Source organism: Salmo salar, chromosome 19, assembly GCF_965601325.2.
Source record: "Salmo salar chromosome 19, fSalSal1, whole genome shotgun sequence".
Lineage (NCBI taxonomy): Eukaryota > Metazoa > Chordata > Actinopteri > Salmoniformes > Salmonidae > Salmo > Salmo salar.
Window position 1 is genome coordinate 52,314,785 of NC_138309.1, and position 19,882 is coordinate 52,334,666.

Genomic DNA, 19,882 nt, shown 5'->3' on the forward strand with positions numbered 1-19,882 from the left:
ACGGGTATTAATTACCAAGCGTTTGCCAGTCAATTTTCAGTGTTCTGGCTTGTTTAGGATGTTCAGAGGGTTACATTTATACAAATGTTGAAATGTAGTTTTTTTTTTCTCCCCCCCTATTTACATACACATATATATATATAATATAATATAATATAATTGTGTGTGTGTGTGTTAAGTCATCCCAAGTGGATGAGGTTGGTCGGGGGGGAACATATACCTAAACCTCATTGTTTTACTATCCTTCAAATATGCATTTTGAATAAGATACCTTAGATAACTGAGGTGGTTCCCTCCAGAATCCCTTCCCTAGGTGTAAACTTGATTATGTTCGCCCTTGATAGAGCTCTACTGAGGTTCAGTTTAACATGGTAGTATTTTGCTCTAGTCTAGGAGAGGTAGATGCAGCCATCCAACCGGGGGAAGGCCAGCATAGGGGTACAAGGTTTTCTGGGTATTTTGTCTTTTTTCTCTCTTTTCTTTATATTTTATTACTCTGACCTTTCAGCTCACTGGCTATGTGATCATACTAACATACACTTCTGATTACTATGACTATGCCTAATTCACATACTCTAGGCTCCACATGCTTTATCAGCTGGAACGTGAAGGGAATTAACCAGGTGGTCAAGCGTAGCCGAGTATATGCTCATCTTAAGTCCGGACATTGTTTTTCTCCAAGAGACCCATCTCCGGTCCAGCGACCATGATAAACTTAACAGAGGATGGGTAGACCAACTATTTCACTCCAACTTTGGTGCTAAGGCCAGAGGAACAGCCATCCTTATCAGAAATGGCACCCTGTTTGTCTACTCCAAAGTCATTTCAGATACTAATGGAAGATATTAGTGATGGGGAAATTGTTTAGCAGACGGGTTATTCTGGCTAACCTCCATGGTCCTAATTGGGATGACGCTCAATTTCTCTGACCTCATGACACTTCCTGACCTTAACTCTGATCATTTGATATTGGGCGGAGATTTCAATTGTGTATTGCATCCAAGTCTAGACAGATCCAGACCAAAGCCCAACAATGTAATTTCAAAATCAGGCGCAGTAATCAACTCATTTCTAGAATCCTATAATTTGTCTGATCCATGGAGGAGGAGCTATCCCACTGCTAAACTGTACTCTTTTTTTTCTCCAGTCCACCGCTCATACTCTAGGATTAACTTTTTCCTGCTGGACAATAGATTTCTTCCTTTTGTAACTAATAGCCAATATCACAACATTGTTATCTCAGACCATAGCCCTGTCCAGCTAGATATCCGCTTTCCGGACAGTACTGTGTCACAATGTGCGTGGCAACTTGACCCACTACTACTATCCTGTAGTGCCTTTAAAAAAAATAAAAAAATACATAAAACTTCCATTGATGTCTTTTTACAGATCAACTGTACCACTGAGTCATGTGGGAGTCATTAAAAGCATTCTAAGGGGCCTAATTATTTCATACACAGCGTATGACAAACAGCGCACCAAACGCTTATCGGAGCCATCACAACTCATTCTAGATCTGGACAACAGATATGCCTCTTCTCCGACTCCTGAACTCTTCAAAGAGGGACTACTACACCATTCGGAATTTGACAATCTTTCCACCAAACAAACGGAGCAGCTTCTGTTTAAGTCGAGGCAAAAATTCTATGAACATGGAGAGAAAGCCGGCAAGTTCTCACCAGCTTCATCAATCCGCTGCTAGCAGCACCATACCCGAAGTCTGTGTTGCAGCTGATTTAACTTCTACCAATCTCAAAGAAATCAATCAATTTAAGCAATCCTACTCTGCTATTTGCTCACCAGAGGCTCTTCCTGACACATCTCGTATGCATGCATTTCTAGCAATCTGGACATCCCCTGTCTCAATTCAGATGAACAAAGCAACATGGATGCCTCAATAGGTGACAACGAAGCTACTCTGGCAATCCAGTCCATGCAGAGCGGTAAAGCCCCTGGGCCTGATGGCTTCCCTATTTAATTTTTTTAAGCATTCTCCTCTAAATTCTCCTCCATCCTCAGCTCAATGTACAATGAAATCCTTTCAAGTCAAACTGCCACAGACACTTACCCAGGCGACTACTTCGGTTTTCCTTAAAAAAACAAAAATCAAGAATCCCCTAGACTGTGGCTCATTCCGCCCTATAAGCCTATTTTGCTGCGATTTATAAAATTCTCACTAAGGTCCTCGTGCTGTTTAGAGACAGTGATACCTAATAAAATTAACTCTGACCAAACTGGATTTATCTTTCTATAATATATGTGCCAGCTATTTAATGTTCTTTATTCTGCCCACTCAACTCTACAGCCAGAGGTTGTCATCTCTCTTGATGCTGAAAAAGCTTTAACGGGTTGATTGGGAATATCTATTTACAGTACTAGAGATTTGGGTTTGGCCCGTCATTCCTTTCCTAGATTAAGAGTTTGTACTTGTCCCCAGTGGCTTCTGTTTGCACCAACAATGTTACCTCCAGCTACTTCCCTCTCCACAGGGGGGCCAGGCAGGGTTGCTCTGCATCCCCTTCCCTATTTTATATGGCTATTGAGCTTCTTGCTATCACCCTGTTGGCAGAGGAGAGGATTAAGGGAATATTAAGGGGCATCATAACTCACAAGATGTCCTTATATGCAGACAATCTTTTATACATCTCTAACCCTGTGGAGGCTATACCCTATATCTTGGACATGCTACAAGGTTTTGGGACATTCTCTGGTTATAAGTTAAACCTAACAATGTGTGCTCCTCCCCATTAATCAGTTAGCAGAAGGAATTGGGTATGCCAATTTCCCATTTAAGGTGGGGCATCAGATCTTTACTTATTTGGGGATAAAGGTCACACTCATTTAATAAGGCTCTGTTTAAACATCAAAACACTCCTGGAGCGCACGAAGCAGGATTTCATAAGGTGGTCACCTCTTCTTATTTCATTAGCAGGTTGCATTAAGTCTGTTAAGATGACTATACTACTTAGGTTTTTGTACTTATACCAAATATTCCAATTTTTCTGCCAAAGTCAATGTTCAAACATCTGGACAGCTACATTTCCAACTTCATTTGGAATAAGTCAAATCCACGAATGAGAAAGGTATATCTAGAGAGACCTAAGCCTGCAGGCTTAATATATCTAAATGTGTTTATTGGGTTTTTACATTTGAAAACAAGGATGGCCCAACTTGGGCCATCACAGAGTTAGTCAAGCCTTCCAACTTCTCCGGTCTCGCTCCTGTGCTCCCCAATGCCCATGAACGTTGGAACCCATGTTGAGCCCCATTGTTAAGAACGCCCTATTCCGAAGTCACTTTAGCCTTAAACAAGCAAGCGGTTTCTCTCCATTAACATCTAATCATCTCTTCTCAGCGTCAGATTGACATGGCATTCCAGTTCTGGCATAGGAACGGTCTGGTGTTTTTTTGTGACCTATTCGTTGATAACTCATTCGATACAGAGGGTTGAACATAATATTTCCAATACCCACTTTTTTTTTTCAGATACCTGCAAACTCACAGCTTTGCCAAAAAATGTTCCCTTAATTTCCACTCAAGCCTACTAAGTGTCCAGTAGAGAGGTGCATAGATCTTAACCCTTATCTGAAGGGCACAATCTCCAGATTATAGGACATAATACAGAACATTAATCCGCCTTCTTTTGCAAATACAAGCAAGACATAGGTGGAGAGCTACCCGATGATATATGGCAACAAAGTATTGAGCGTATCCATACATCATCATTTTGCATAAGGCATGGGCTTATTCAGTTTAAGGTTTTGCACCGTCTCCATTACTCAAATGACAGATTGGCAAAACTATACCCAAATGTTGACCAAGTGTTTGAGATGCCATCATCTTTGAGAGTCCAGCGACTGTGGTACACATTTGGCCATGCCAATCATTGAGTGGCCTCTGGGACCCCATTTTTGAGGCATTCTCAGATGTGTACTACAACTGTTAGCCCCAAGGTAAGGTACACTGTGCATGGGTCCCGACAAAAGTTCGATTTAACCTGGTCCCCATTAATACAATACGTGGAGGGGTCGATCGATTATGATTTTAAACGCTGATACCGATTATTGAAGGACCAAAAAAGTCAATACCGATTAATATAAATGTACAATAATGACATTTACAACAATACGGAATGAACACTGAACCAATATTCCCAGTTAATAAGTTTTAGGTTGTAGTTATTATTGGAATTTATAGGACTATTTCTCTCTATACCATTTGTATTTCATATACCTTTGACTATTGGATGTTCTAATAAGTACTTTAGTATTGCCAGCCTAATCTCGGGAGTTGATAGGCTTGAAGTCATAAACAACGCTGTGCTTCAAGCATTGCGAAGAGCTGCTGGCAAACACAGGAATGTGCTGTTTTGAATGAATGCTTACGAGCCTGCTGCTGCCTACCACCGCTCCGTCAGACTGCACTATCAAATCATAGACTTAATTATAATAAAACACACAGAAATACAAGCCTTAGGTCATTAATATGGTCAAATCTGGAAACTATCATTTCGAAAACCAAATGTTTATTCTTTCAGTGAAATAGGGAACCGTTCCGTATTTTAATCGAACGGGTGGCAACCCTAAGTATAAATATTGCTGTTACATTGCACAACCTTCAAATGTCATAATTATGTAAAATTCTGGCAAATGAATTACGGTCTTTGTTAGGGAGAAATTGTCTTCACAGTTCACAACGAGCCAGGCGGCCCAAACTGCTGCATATACCGACTCTGCTTACACTGAACGCAAGAGAAGTGACACAATTTCCCTAGTTAATATTGCCTGCTAACATGAATTTCTTTTAACTAAATATGCAGGTTTAAAAATATATACTTGCGTATTTATTTTAAGAAAGGCATTGATGTTTATGCTTAGGTACATTGGTGCTACGATTGTGCTTTTTTCACAAATGCGCTTTTGTTAAATCATCACTTTTTTGTTGAAGTAGGCTGTGATTCGATGATAAATTAACAGGCACTGCATAGATTATATGCAACGCAGGACAAGCTAGTTAAACTAGTAATATCATCAACCATGTGTAGTTAGCATAATTACTAGTTAAGATTGATTGATTTTTATAAGATAAGTTTAATGCTAGCTAGCAACTTACCTTGGCTCCTTGCTGCACTTGCGTAACAGGTGATCAGCCTGCTACGCAGTCTCCTCGTGGATTGCAATGTAATCGGCATAATCGGCATCCAAACATGCAGATTACCTATTGTTATGAAAACTTGAGTCGGCCCTAATTAATTGGACTTGAACCAGGATCTCTAGTGGCACAGCTAGCACTGCGCTGCAGTGCCTTAGACCACTGCGCCACTCGGGAGGCCCATCTGATGGTATTTCTGATTGGTTTAATGCATCATCACTAATGACCTGTGGAGCTTCTCAAAGTAATGTTTTCACTTCAAAAACAGCAAGCAAATGAAATCTAGTTTCACATCCCTTGAGAATTACAATAGTTCCTCAATGTATTTGAGAAATTGTTCCAGCGCTCTCCCTTTCGATAACCACGCAGCGTGGAAGGGAAAATGTCATGCTATGATCCAGAGGAAATGTCATAAAATAGGCCTACCTGATTACTCTTTATCAGTGCTTGACTTGAACTGAAATAGGTTCCGGTCCTCATTTTGGGTGTTGGTACAGTTTAAATTTACTTTTGAGCTAATATTCTATAATATCTGATGGCGCCGGAGGGGAAGGCTGCCGTCTTATCGGCTCTTAACCAACCATTTTGTTTTTTCGCGTTCGTAACTTGTTTTGAACATAATGTTGCAGCTACCATCTCTTATGACCGAAAAGAGCTTCTGGACATCAGAACTGCAATTGCTCACCTCAAACTGGACAAAGAGTTCTTCAATGAGTCGGACGGGAGGGATATAATACAGACACCCGACCAGGCCCTGATCCCCATTATTCGCTGGAGAAGGAAATGTGATTTTGCGGAAAGAGATCAGAGTGGCTAATCTGCCATTGCCTTCCGTCCTGCTAGCTAACGTTCAATCAGTGGAAAATAAATGGGACAAACTGAAAGCACGTTTATCCTACCAACGGGACATTAAAAACTGTACTGTTTCGCTGAGTCGTGGCTGAACGACAACATTAAGAACATACAGCTGGCGGGTTATACACTGTATCAGCAGGATAGAACAGCAGCCATAGGTAAGACACGGGGCAGGGGCCTATGCATTTATGTAAACAACAGCTGGTGCATGATATCTAAGGAAGTCTCGAGGTTTTGCTCGCCTGAGGTAGAGTATCTCATGGTAAGCTGTAGACCACACCATCTACCTAGAGTTTATCTGTATTTTTTGTAGCTGTCTACATACCACCACAGACCGATGCTGGCACAAAAACCGCCCTCAATGAGCTGTATACCGCAATAAGCAAACAGGAAACCGCTCATCCAGAGCCGGCGCTCATAGTGGCCAGGGACTTTAATGCAGGGAAACTAAAATCAGTTTAACCAAATTTTACCAGCATGTTAAATTCTTATTTTTTTTATAAAAACATTTTTAAATTAAAAACTCTACCACCTTTACTCCACACACAGAGACACTTACAAAGCTCTCCATCGCCCTCCATTTGGCAAATCTGACCATAATGCTATCCTCCTGATTCCTGCTTACAAGCTCAAATTTAAGCAGGAAGCACCAGTGACTCAGTCAATAAAAATAAAAGTGGTCAGATGAAGCAGATGTAGGACTGTTTTGCAAGCACAGACTGAAATAGGTTCCGGTATTCTTCCGATGGCATTGAGGAGTACACCACATCAGTCATTGGCTTCATCAATAAGTGCATCGGGGACGTTGTCCCCACAGTGACTGTACGTACATACCCCAACTAGAAGTCATGGATTACAGGCAACATTCGCACTGAGCTAAAGGGTAGAGCTGCCGCTTTCAAGGAGCGGAACTCTAACCCGGAAGCTTATAAGAAATCCCACTATGCTGTCTGACGAACCATCAAACAGGCAAAGCGTCAATACATTACTAAGATTGAATTATACTACACCGGCTCCGACGCTCGTCCGATGTGGCATGGCCTGCAAACTATTACAGACTACAAAAGGGAAGCACAGCCGAGCTGCCCAGGGACACGAGCCTACCAGACAAGCTAAATAACTTCTATGCTTGCTTTGAGGCAAGTAATACTGAAACATGCATGATAGCATCCGCTGTTTTGGATGACTGTGATCACGCTCTCCGCTGTCGATGTGAGTAAGACCTTTAAAACAGGTCAACATTCACAAGGCCGAGGGCCAGACGGATAACCAGGACATGTACTCTGAGCATGCACTGACCAACTGGCAAGTGTCTTCACTGACATTTTCAACCTCTTCCTGTCTGAGTCTAATACCAACATGTTTCAGGCAGTGTGCCCAAGAACACTAAGGTAACATGCCTAAATGAGTACCGACCCGTAGCACTCATGTCTGTAGCCTTAAAATGCTTTGAAAGGCTGGTCATGGCGCACAACACCATTATACCAGAAACCCTAGTCTAGTCCATGAGACCAGCCTGGAAATTGACACCAAATTACGTAATATATGGCATGGTATTATTCCATCCAGATGAAATACAAGAGCAGGCCAACAGCCCTATTGTCCAAAATAGCACCAGACCTTGTAGAATAGAATACATGTTCTCTGTTCTGCATGTTTATATGGTAATAGCTAATTAGACATCATTGTAGATCCAATCACAACCTTTCCCCTGCTGGATCCTTAAGTTAATTAAGAGGGTGCAGAAGCAGCAGCCCAAGACGACAGGCAGGAACTTCAGAAAGAGTCCGCTCAAGGCCAACAACATGAAGCCGCAGAATTAACTGCTACACTAGTTAAGCCTATACTATTTCAAACTTTGAAGGTGCAAGTCAATCTGCATCCAAGAGCCCAGGGGCACCGGGGCCTGTCCAAGTTTAATTAATCCTAACGGGAGAGAGAGAAAATAATCAGGGATGTGAAGACAAGACGGCAGGGCTGAATCTCTAATTTAATTAAAGCTTAAGAGGCAAGTTATTGTTGCAGCTTCTGTCCCGAGTGCTCATTCATATCCTCAGCAATCATGTGATGGTGGAGACTCATGCACGCTGGAAATCTAGGCCTAACTAGCTACATGATCAAAGTTTTGATTGAGAAGAAATTAAATGCTCACCGAATATAGGCTAATCATTATTTGTTTGGCAACAGTGGTTGGTCTTACTGGCAAAACCAACACCATCTGTCTTCATTGTTTTACCCAACAGCCTTTTGAAATACAATGTTTACATTATCTAGATTCTATGCTATAGGCAGACACTCACTGTTTACATTATCTTCAGTTACAAGAAAACAAGTAGGCCTATATCCTGGGCATGCATAAACATTCCACCCCCTGAATGTCACCATGTGTTTTTACAAGATTCACATGACAGGATATGGAATTGATACATCATATACAGTAGCAAAAAAAAGTATGTGAACCCTTTGGAATTACCTGGATTTCTGCATAAATTGGTCATAAAATCTTAATTCAAGTCACAACAATAGACAAACACAGTCTGCTTAAACTAATAACAAACAACTATACGTGTTCATGTCTTTATTGAACACACTGTGTAAACATTCACAGTGCAAAAAGTATGTGAACCCCTGGATTTAATTTTTTTATTTCACCTTTATTTAACCAGGTAGGCAAGTTGAGAACAAGTTCTCATTTACAATTGCGACCTGGCCAAGATAAAGCAAAGCAGTGACACATACACCACAGAGTTACACATGGAGTAAAACAAACATACAGTCAATAATATAGTAGACAAATAAGTCTATATACAGAGTGAACAAATGAGGTGAGATAAGGGAGGTAAAGGCAAAAAAGGCCATGGTGGCGAAGTAAATACAATATAGCAAGTAAAACACTGGAATAGTAGATTTGCAGTGGAAGAAAGTGCAAAGTAGAAATAATGGGGTGCAAAGGAGCAAAATAAATAAATAAATACAGTAGGGCAAGAGGGAGTTGTTTGGGCTAAATTATAGATGGGCTATGTACAGGTGCAGTAATCTGTGAGCTGCTCTGACAGCTGGTGAGGGAGATAAGGGTTTCCAGTTTCAGAGATTTTTGTAGTTCGTTCCAGTCATTGGAAGCAGAGAACTGGAAGGAGAGGCGGCCGAAGGAGGAATTGGCTTTGGGGGTGACCAGAGAGATATACCTGCTGGAGCGCGTGCTACAGGTGGGTGCTGCTATGGTGACCAACGAGCTGAGATAAGGGGGGACTTTACCTAGCAGGGTCTTGTAGATGACCTGGAGCCAGTGGGTTGGGCGACGAGTATGAAGCGAGGGCCAGTCAACGAGAGTGTACAGGTCGCAGTGGTGGGTAGTATATGGGGCTTTGGTGACAAAACGGATGGCACTGTGACAGACTGCATCCAATTTATTGAGTAGGGTATTGGAGGCTATTTTGTAAATGACAATCGCTGAAGTCGAGGATCGGTAGGATGGTCAGTTTTACAAGGGTATGTTTGGCAGCATGAGTGAAAGATGCTTTGTTGCGAAATAGGAAGCCAATTCTAGATTTCATTTTGGATTGGAGATGTTTGATGTGAGTCTGGAAGGAGAGCTTACAGTCTAACCAGACACCTAGGTATTTGTAGTTGTCCACATATTCTAAGTCAGAACCGTCCAGAGTAGTGATGCTGGACGGGCAGGCAGGTGCAGGCAGCGATCGGTTGAAGAGCATGCATTTAGTTTTACTTGTATTTAAGAGCAGTTGGAGGCCACGGAAGGAGAGTTGTATGGCATTGAAGCTCGTCTGGAGGGTAGTTAACACAGTGTCCAAAGAAGGGCCAGAAGTATACAGAATGGTGTCGTCTACGTAGAGGTGGGTCAGAGACTCACCAGCAGCAAGAGCGACATCACTGATGTATACAGAGAAAAGAGTCAGCCCAAGAATTTAACACTGTGGCACCCCCATAGAGACTGCCAGAGGCCTGGACAACAGGCCCTCCGATTTGACACACTGAACTCTATCAGAGAAGTAGTTGGTGAACCAGGCGAGGCAATCATTTGAGAAACCAAGGCTATTGAGTCTGCCGATGAGGATGTGGTGATTGACAGAGTCGAAAGCCTTGGCCAGGTCAATGAATACGGCCGCACGGTATTGTTTCTTATTGATGGCGGTTAAGATATCGTTTAGGACCTTGAGCGTGGCTGAGGTGCACCCATGACCAGCTCTGAAACCAGATTGCATAGCGGAGAAGGTGCGGTGGGATTCGAAATGGTGGGTAATCTGTTTGTTGACTTGGCTTTCGAAGACTTTAGAGAGGCAGGGTAGGATAGATATAGGTCTGTAGCAGTTTGGGTCAAGAGTGCCCCCCCCCCCTTTGAAGAGGGGGATGACCGCAGCTGCTTTCCAATCTTTGGGAATCTCAGACAACACGAAAGAGGTTGAACAGGCTAGTAATAGGGGTTACAACAATTTCGGCAGATAATTTTAGAAAGAAAGGGTCCAGATTGTCTAGCCCGGCTGATTTGTAGGGGGTCCAGATTTTGCAGCTCTTTCAGAACATCAGCTGACTGGATTTGGGAGAAGGAGAAATGGGGAAGGCTTGGGCGAGTTGCAGTGCTGTTGACCGGGGTAGGGATAGCCAGGTGGAAAGCATGGCCAGCCGTAGAATAATGCTTATTGAAATTCTCAATTATAGTGGATTTGTCAGTGGTGACAGAGTTCCCTATCCTCAGGGCAGTGGGCAGCTGGGAGGAGGTGCTCTTATTCTCCAAGGACTTTACAGTGTCCCAGAATTTTTTTGAGTTTGTGTTGCAGGAAGTAAATTTCTGCTTGAAAAAGCTAGCCTTGGCTTTAACTGCCTGTGTATATTGGTTTCTAACTTCCCTGAAAAGTTGCATATCACGGGGGCTGTTCGATGCTAACGCAGAACGCCACAGGACGTTTTTGTGTTGGTTAAGGGCAGTCAGGTCTGGAGAGAACCAAGGGCTATATCTGTTCCTGGTTCTAATTTCTTGAATCGGGCATGCTTATTTAAGATGGCGAGGAAGGCATTTAAAAAAAAATAACCAGGCATCCTCTACTGAAGGGATGAGGTCAATATCCTTCCAGGATACCGGCCCAGGTCGATTAGAAAGGCCTGCTCGCTGAAGTGTTTCAGGGAGCGTTTGACAGTGATGAGTGGAGGTCGTTTGACCGCTGACCCATTATGGATGCAGGCAATGAGGCAGTGATCGCTGAGATCTTGGTTGAAAACAGCAGAGGTGTATTTAGAGGGCAAGTTGGTTAGGATGATATCTATGAGGGTGCCCGTGTTTACGGCTTTGGGTGTTACCTGGTAGGTTCATTGATAATTTATGTGAGATTGAGGGCATCAAGCTTAGATTGTAGGATGGCTGGGGTGTTAAGCATGTCCCAGTTTAGGTCACCTAGCAGCACAAGCTCTGAAGATAGATGGGGGGCAATCAGTTCACATATGGTGTCCAGAGCACAGCTGGGGGCAGAGGGTGGTCTATGGCAGGCAGCAACAGTGGGAGACTTGTTATTAGGGAGGTGGATTTTTGAAAGTAAAGTTCAAATTGTTTGGGTACAGACCTGGATAGTAGGACAGAACTCTGCAGTAGATTGCAACACTGCCCCCTTTGGTCGTTCTATCTTGTCTGAAAATGTTGTAGTTAGGGGATGGAGATTTCAGAGTTTTTGGTGGTCTTCCTAAGCCAGGATTCAGACACGGCTAGGACATCCGGGTTGGCAGAGTGTGCTAAAGCAGTGAATAAAACAAACTTAGGGAGGAGGCTTCTAATGTTAACATGCATGAAACCAAGGCTATTATGGTTACAGAAGTCATCAAAAGAGAGCGCCTGGGGAATAGGAGTGGAGCTAGGCACTGCAGGGCCTGGATTCAGCTCTACATCGCCAGAGGACTAGGATAAGGTTACGGCTAAAAGCTATGAGAATTGGTCGTCTAGGACGTCCGGAACAGAGAGTAAAAGGAGCAGGTTTCTGGGGGTGATAAAATAGCATCAAGGTATAATGTACAGACAAGGGTATGGTAGGATGTGAATACAGTGGAGGTAAACCTAGGCATTGAGTGATGATGAGAGAGATAGTCTCTAGAAACATCAATGAAACCAGGTGATGTCATCGCATGTGTGGGTGGTGGAACAAGGTATAATGAGCAGGGCTAGAGGCTCTACAGTGAAATAAGCCAATAAACACTAACCAGAACAGCAACGGACAAGGCATATTGACATTAAGGAGAGGCATGCTTAGCCAAGTGATCAAAAGGGTCCAGTGAGTAGTGAGGTCGGTTGCGGTCACGGCGATTGACAGCTAGCCGGGCCATGGGTAGCAAGTTGGCAGAAGATGGTCTGTTTTTAGCCACCTCGTGCGTTTCCGTTGGTAGATTAGTGGGGTTCCGTGTGGTAGAGGGGACCAATACAATTGACAAAAAAAAAAAAAATAAAAAAAAAAAAAGTTATTGTGGCCCAAGAAAATTGGCCGGTAGACCTATTCAGATAGCCGCCGATAAGACAGCTAACGATTAGCTGGCCGCAGATGGGCGTTCAGGTTACGTCGCGACAGAGGGGCCAGTTGGATAACGTCGGTAGTCCAGTCATGAAGGCCCAATGGGGCTCCGCATCGGCAGTAAAACTGGTCCGGATAGGTGATTGTAGCCCAGGAGTGGCTGATGGAACTCTTCAGCTGGCCAGCTTCAGAATAATTGATGTTAGCTCCGGGACCGACATTAGCCAATAGTCACTCGGATAGCAGCTAGCTAGCTGCAAGATCCAGGTGTAAATGTCCAGAGCTTGCGGTAGAAATCCGGGGATATGTAGAGAAAATAGGTCCGGTATGCTCTGGTCTGAGTCGCGTTGTACAAAACTGGCAATAGCTTTTTGAGCTAAGGGATAGCTTATGACCACCAACCATGGTTAGCTAAATTCTAACTTTAGCTAGTGAACTGGCTAACTTCTGGCTAGCTTCTGTTGTGGATTTAAGATTTGAGGAATATAATCCCAATTATTTTTTTATTTGGTGAGGCGGGGTTGCAGGAGAGTGTTTTGAAGTAGATTCTTTTTTTTTTTATATATATATAAAAAGATATGCAAAGAATATATAAAAAGATATGCAAAGAAATATATATATTTTTTTTATTATTTTATATATATATATATATATATATATATATATATATATATATATATATATATATATATATATATATATATATACTGCTCAAAAAAATAAAGGGAACACTAAAATAACACATCCTAGATCTGAATGAAAGAAATAATCTTATTAAATACTTTTTCTTTACATAGTTGAATGTGCTGACAACAAAATCACAAAAATAATCAATGGAAATCCAATTTATCAACCCATGGAGGTCTGGATTTGGAGTCACACTCAAAATTAAAGTGGAAAACCACACTACAGGCTGATCCAACTTTGATGTAATGTCATTAAAACAAGTCAAAATGAGGATCAGTAGTGTGTGTGGCCTCCACATGCCTGTATGACCTCCCTACAATGCCTGGGCATGCTCCTGATGAGGTGGCGGATGGTCTCCTGAGGGATCTCCTCCCAGACCTGGACTAAAGCATCCGCCAACTCCTGGACAGTCTGTGGTGCAATGTGGCGTTGGTGGATGGAGCGAGACATGATGTCCCAGATGTGCTCAATTGGATTCAGGTCTGGGGAACGGGCGGGCCAGTCCATAGCATCAATGCCTTCCTCTTGTAGGAACTGCTGACACACTCCAGCCACATGAGGTCTAGCATTGTCTTGCATTAGGAGGAACCCAGGGCCAACCACACCAGCATATGGTCTCACAAGGGGTCTGAGGATCTCATCTCGGTACCTAATGGCAGTCAGGCTACCTCTGGCGAGCACATGGAGGGCTGTGCGGCCCCCCCAAAGAAATGCCACCCCACACAATGACTGACCCACCGCCAAACCGGTCATGCTGGAGGATGTTGCAGGCAGCAGAACGTTCTCCACGGCGTCTCCAGACTCTGTCACGTCTGTTACATGTGCTCAGTGTGAACCTGCTTTCATCTGTGAAGAGCACAGGGCGCCAGTGGCGAATTTGCCAATCTTGGTGTTCTCTGACAAATGCCAAACGTCCTGCACAGTGTTGGGCTGTAAGCACAACCCCCACCTGTGGACGTCGGGCCCTCATACCACCCTCATGGAGTCTGTTTCTGACCGTTTGAGCAGACACATGCACATTTGTGGCCTGCTGGAGGTCATTTTGCAGGGCTCTGGAAGTGCTCCTCCTGCTCCTTCTTGCACAAAGGCGGAGGTAGCGGTCCTGCTGCTGGGTTGTTGCCCTCCTACGGCCTCCTCCACGTCTCCTGATGTACTGGCCTGTCTCCTGGTAGCGCCTCCATGCTCTGGACACTACGCTGACAGACACAGCAAACCTTCTTGCCACAGCTCGCATTGATGTGCCATCCTGGATGAGCGGAACTACCTGAGCCACTTGTGTGGGTTGTAGACTCCGTCTCATGCTACCACTAGAGTGAAAGCACCGCCAGCATTCAAAAGTGACCAAAACATCAGACAGGAAGCATAGGAAATGAGAAGTGGTCTGTGGTTACCACCTGCAGAACCACTCCTTTATTGGGGGTGTCTTGCTAATTGCCTATAATTTCCACCTGTTGTCTATTCCATTTGCACAACAGCATGTGAAATGTATTGTCAATCAGTGTTGCTTCCTAAGTGGACAGTTTGATTTCACAGAAGTGTGATTGACTTGGAGTTACATTGTGTTGTTTAAGTGTTCCCTTTATTTTTTTGAGCAGTAAAATATATATATATACACACACATAATATATATATACACACACACGGGACAAGACGAGGACAAAAGACGTCTGACTGCTATGCAATCTTGGATTACATACCATAATAACTAGTTGACCATCTTTTGGCAGCAATAACATCAACCAAACATTTTCTGTAGTTGGGGATCAGACCTGCTCAACAGTCAGGAGGAATTTTGGACCGTTCCGCTTTACAAAACTGTTTCAATTCAGCAATATTCTTGCGATGTCTGGTGTGAACCACTCGAGGTCATGCCACAGCATCTCAAATCAGGTTGAGGTCAGGATTTCTTCTGATGAAGCCATTCTGTTGTTGATTTACTTCTGTGTTTTGGGTCGTTGTCCTGTTACATTTTAGTCATTTAGCAGACGCTCTTATCCAGAGCAACTTACAGTAGTGAATGCATACATTTCATTTTCATTTCATACAATTTTTTTTTTTTCTTTCTTCTTTTTGTACTTGGCCCCCCGTGGGAATCGAACCCACAACCCTGGCGTTGCAAACACCATGCTCTACCAACTGAGCTACGGGGAATAGCCCGTTGCGTCACCCAACTTCTGTTAACCTTCAAATTCGTAGAGAGCCTTACATTCTCCTGCATAATGTCTTGATAAACTTGGTAATTCATTTTTCTGTCTGATAGCAAGCTGTCCAGGCCCTAGAGCAGCCCCAAACCATGATGCTCCCGCCACCATACTTTACAGTTGGGATGAGGTTGATGTGCTGTGCCTTTTTTCCCCTCCACAGTGTTGCGTGTTCCTTCCAAACAACTCAACATTAATCTGTCCACGGAATATATCCAGGTGCTCTTTTGCGAACTTCAAACGTGCAGCAATGGGGTTTTTTGGAAAGCAGTGGCTTCTTCCATGGTGTTCTCCCATGAACACCATTCTTGTTTAGTGTTTTATGTATTGTAGACTCGTCAACAGAGATGTTAGCATCTTCCAGAGATTTCTGTAAGTCTTTAGCTGACACTCTAGGATTCTTTTAACCTGATTGACCACTATGCGCTGTGCTCTTGCAGTCATCTTTGCAGGTCGGCCACTGCTAGGGAGAGTAGCAACAGTGCTGAAACTTCTCCATTTATACACAATTTTTCTTACCCTGGACTGACTTTTAGAGATACGTTTAACCCTTTCCAGCTTTATGCATGTCAACAATTCTTAATCTTAGGTCTTCTGAGATCTATTTTGTTCAAGGCATGGTTCACATCAGGCAATGCTTCTTGTGAATAGCAAATTCAAATTTTGAGAGTGTTTTTTTTTATAGGGCAAGGCAGCTCTAACTAACATCTATCTCGTGTCACTGATTGGACTCCAGGTTAGCTGACTCCTGACGCCAATTAGCTTTTGGAGAAGTCATTAGCCTAGGGGTTTACATACTTTTTCCAACCTACACTGAATGTTTAAATGATGTATTCAATAGACAAAAAAGATACAATAATTTATGTTATTAGTTTAAGCACACTGCGTATGCCTATTGTTGTGACTTAGATGAAGATTAGATCAAATTTTATGACCAATTCATGCAGAAATCCAGGTAATTCCAAAAGAGTTCACATACTTTTCTTGCCACTGTAAGGTACGTGCTATATGGATCCCTGGGACGTCCCTACCCTGCTGAAATTTTTAAAAACTGTAAGGGTTAGGTAAGGGTTGTAATTAAAGTTAGTGAAGGGATGTCCCAAGGGTCCATCATATATGAAATGGTTTTCTGCTGATCTGTGATGGTATTGGAGGCTACCTTGATTTTGGATAGTAATTAAATGTTAGCCTTCTTCAAGAGGGTCATGATCATTTTAAACCTCATGCTTCCCGTGTATGTGCTCTGCAAGCAGGTAAGCAATGTGTAGAATCATTGAAAGCAGTGTTTCATGGCATGGCTAATGTTCGGAGTGTTCAGTTGCTTGTCATGGGCGGCAGGTGGTTAAGAGCGTTGAGCCAGTAACCAAAAAGTAGCTGGTTAAAATCCCCAACCGACTAGGTGAAAAATCTGTCGATGTACCCTTGAGCAAGGTACTTAACCCTAATTGCTCCTGTAAGTCTGCTGAATGACTAAATTCTAAATGCTTACCACGTGTAGACGAAACATGCTCTAAGTCACCTATCATCTGTGCCCTGGTTGAGTTATGGCACAGCTGCAGACCCACACAAATCATACAATGGATCTATTCCTCCAAGGACAGTTTATTCCTCACAGGCCTTGAGTGTCTCACTTTTTCCACACACAAAAGCCAAAGCTCTCAATGACCATGTTTAAACAAACCGCAAGGAGACCACACAAGGGGCTATGGTATCTCATTCTGGATGGCTAAAGGAGGCAAAAGTTGCCTTGGAAATTAATACCTCCCCCTGTTTTAAAGCCAAAATATGCTGCTAAACATCCACTTAGGCTACAATTTGGAATAGTTGATTGCCTGCCTGAGGAACATTTCTGTGAACAAAAACATTTTAAAAAGACAATACAAGTAATTTATATCTATACACCAGGGATCATCAACGGGATGATTTTTTCTTGAGTGGAATAACTTGTAGACTGCAAATTGACCACAAGAAGCCAAACTGATATAATATTGGACAAAAATATAATTTCAAGTCTTGCTTACATTTCTATACAATCACGTGTCTCTTATGCATGGGAATACTTGGGAACAGATTGCCTAAATTAAAATAACTTGGAACTGACTTCCTGGTGTTTTTAGTCTTATGTCTAACAAAAATTCAAAACAAGTTTTTTGGTTGTTGTTAAACGTGGGGGCCAAATGATACCACCCACCAGTTGGGGAACCGTGCTATACACCTTTATCATGTAAAGAAAATCTATATCATGTGATATGTTTATCATTGCAGGATTCATTCTTTATAAACAATAAAAGAGGTGCAAGCTTCCTTCCATAATCCTATATTTCACTGCACTGGTGTCACTTCTCTCTGGAGATGGATCCAGCTGCACCCCATTCTGTTGCCTGGGAAACGAAGGTAAGGAGTGGTTGATGAAAGGTGTCCTCCACTAAAATACACCTTGGTGATTTCTAATGAGCCATGGATAGCCACAGACTCCTGGCATAATGCTAACGGAAAATGCCTCTCTTCGCTATCAGCCACTAGACCAAACAACTGTATTTAATGTCACGTTGATTACAATGACTGAATATTAATGTCATTGGCAGAATTAGCTATGTAGTTGGCAAAAAGATCGAGAAATCACTGCCACGGGCGCGCCGAGTGAAGACAGATTAATCGAGTCAAATCACCTATCTTTAGGCACGCGCAGCGGCTACTCTCGATAAACTAGCGATCCAGCAAAAGTGTATGCATGAAAGCTGTTTGGCATCTTATTTCATCCTCACCTTGACCTGAAATGCATCAGGTGTGCAGTCAGAAGCTCCCCGAGACACGAAACCTGTCAAACAGACCCAGAAATAGATTGTGTGGCGTACGATAGAAGAGTCCTTGCCTCCGATAAATGGAGAAAATGTAAAGGCACCCTATATTCCTACAGCAGTTTCACTAATGCACAGCCCAGTTCTCATTTTTACTGAGCTACTAATCACGAACAGCGACGTAACTGTAAATGTGCAAATCTCGGGGCATGAGAGAAAATGTGCCTCATTCAGGCACATCAAAAGCTTTTCACAGTGCTCTTTTTATATTGTATGGCAGTCGCCCTCTGGTGGAGAGAAGCGGTATTCTCCTGATAGAAACCATATGGCAGGGAGCAAAAAAATTATACAAATACATTTTAAATAATGTTCGTTGTTGGACATAAACGACTGTTAAAAAAAATAAAAAATAAATCACCGGGTAATCAGTTCAAAGTGATATTAAGTTAGGAAATCTGTTCTCAAGTATTCCCATGCATTAAATAAAGAGGCATATGTGAGCGTATCCCATTGTAATCAAGGTTTGAAATTATTCTGTTTTTGCCAAACTATATCCGTTTGGTATTCTTGCGGTAAATTTGCAGTGTACGAATGTAACTAAGTGTAACTATGTTCTGGACCCCGACCATTCACCCAAGGAAAAATCTGCCCACTGCTGAATTTAAATTGGGGGCCATTGCGGGTAATCTTGCCTGGGGACCAGATGGTGAATTTCTAAATACATCGTTTGGAACATGACAGCTTCTGATTCTGGAAATGGTCCTTTACAAGCCGTAATGTTGAATACAATTATATTTTAACTTACTCTGCCGATTGTCTGTAGTTTATGTCCTTCAGCTGGTCGAAAGTTGAGAAAATATCCACAGGAAAGTATTGTTTGACCTTTAAGAGCGCCAGTACTGAAGTTGACATTTCTATCACCTGGCACATGCGCAAAATCATGTAAAAACCTGCAAGACATCGTATACTATGAATGGCTCATGTGCAAGAGCAAAACACATATTGATTGCAACACACATAGGCTGTGTTTAGACAGGCTGCCCAATTCTGATCTTTTTCCCACAAAGTGGTATTTTGACCAATAACATTATCTTTTTCTGGGGGCTGATCTGATTGGTCAAAAGGCCAATTAATTATATTTGGTTGTGTTTGCAAAATAACTATTGTGGATGTAGCGGTTGTTAGCTAGAATGCTAACGCTCGTTGATATAGGCCCCTTTCTGTGTTTACAAACTTTTCCACACCAGGGCGATGCGCGCAAGTTGGTGCCAGAACAAGTGGGAGTTCTTATAGAACGCCAGCCAAAAAAGCCTAGAATTACATGTTGTTTATGAGAGCATTTCACACTACTTTTGGATTATAATTGTATTTTAAGGCTCGTATGAATGTCAGTCAATATAATTCTCGTCATCGCAAATCGACTACATACTTCAACCAGTAAAATGGCTCTTTGGCTAGCTATTGCTACAGCCTATATCAACGAGCGTTAGCATTCTAGCTAACAACCGCTAAATCCAAAATAGTTATTTTGCAAACACAACCAAATATAATCATAGCAACTGTTCCAGAAAGAATCCAAACATAATTGTAAGTGTATGAGAACCACAAAAAAGTGATTTTGTTTAGAAGTAATAAAAACAGACTAGATTTATGTTGAATGGACGCAGATGGCGATGGCTTACTT

The 19,882-nt window shown here is 42.5% G+C and overlaps 1 protein-coding gene across 6 annotated transcripts in view; it reads right to left on the minus strand.

Annotated features, from left to right (window-relative positions):
- Positions 1–19,882, minus strand: part of LOC106578955 (phosphatidylcholine:ceramide cholinephosphotransferase 1) — a 58,661-nt gene that overhangs the window by 29,562 nt on the left and 9,217 nt on the right. For 2 of the 6 annotated variants that reach the window (XM_014158275.3, XM_082965778.1), the window contains exons 1-2: positions 19,004–19,145; positions 18,166–18,218 (exon numbers count right to left, since the gene is read on the minus strand). The exons of 1 other annotated variant lie outside the window; for it this stretch is intronic. The gene's annotated coding sequence lies outside the window, so the exon portion shown is untranslated. Of the gene's footprint in view, positions 1–18,165; positions 18,432–19,003; positions 19,160–19,882 lie in introns of those variants that run through there. 3 more of the 6 variants (XM_014158269.3, XM_014158276.3, XM_014158273.3) reach the window with 3 other exon arrangements.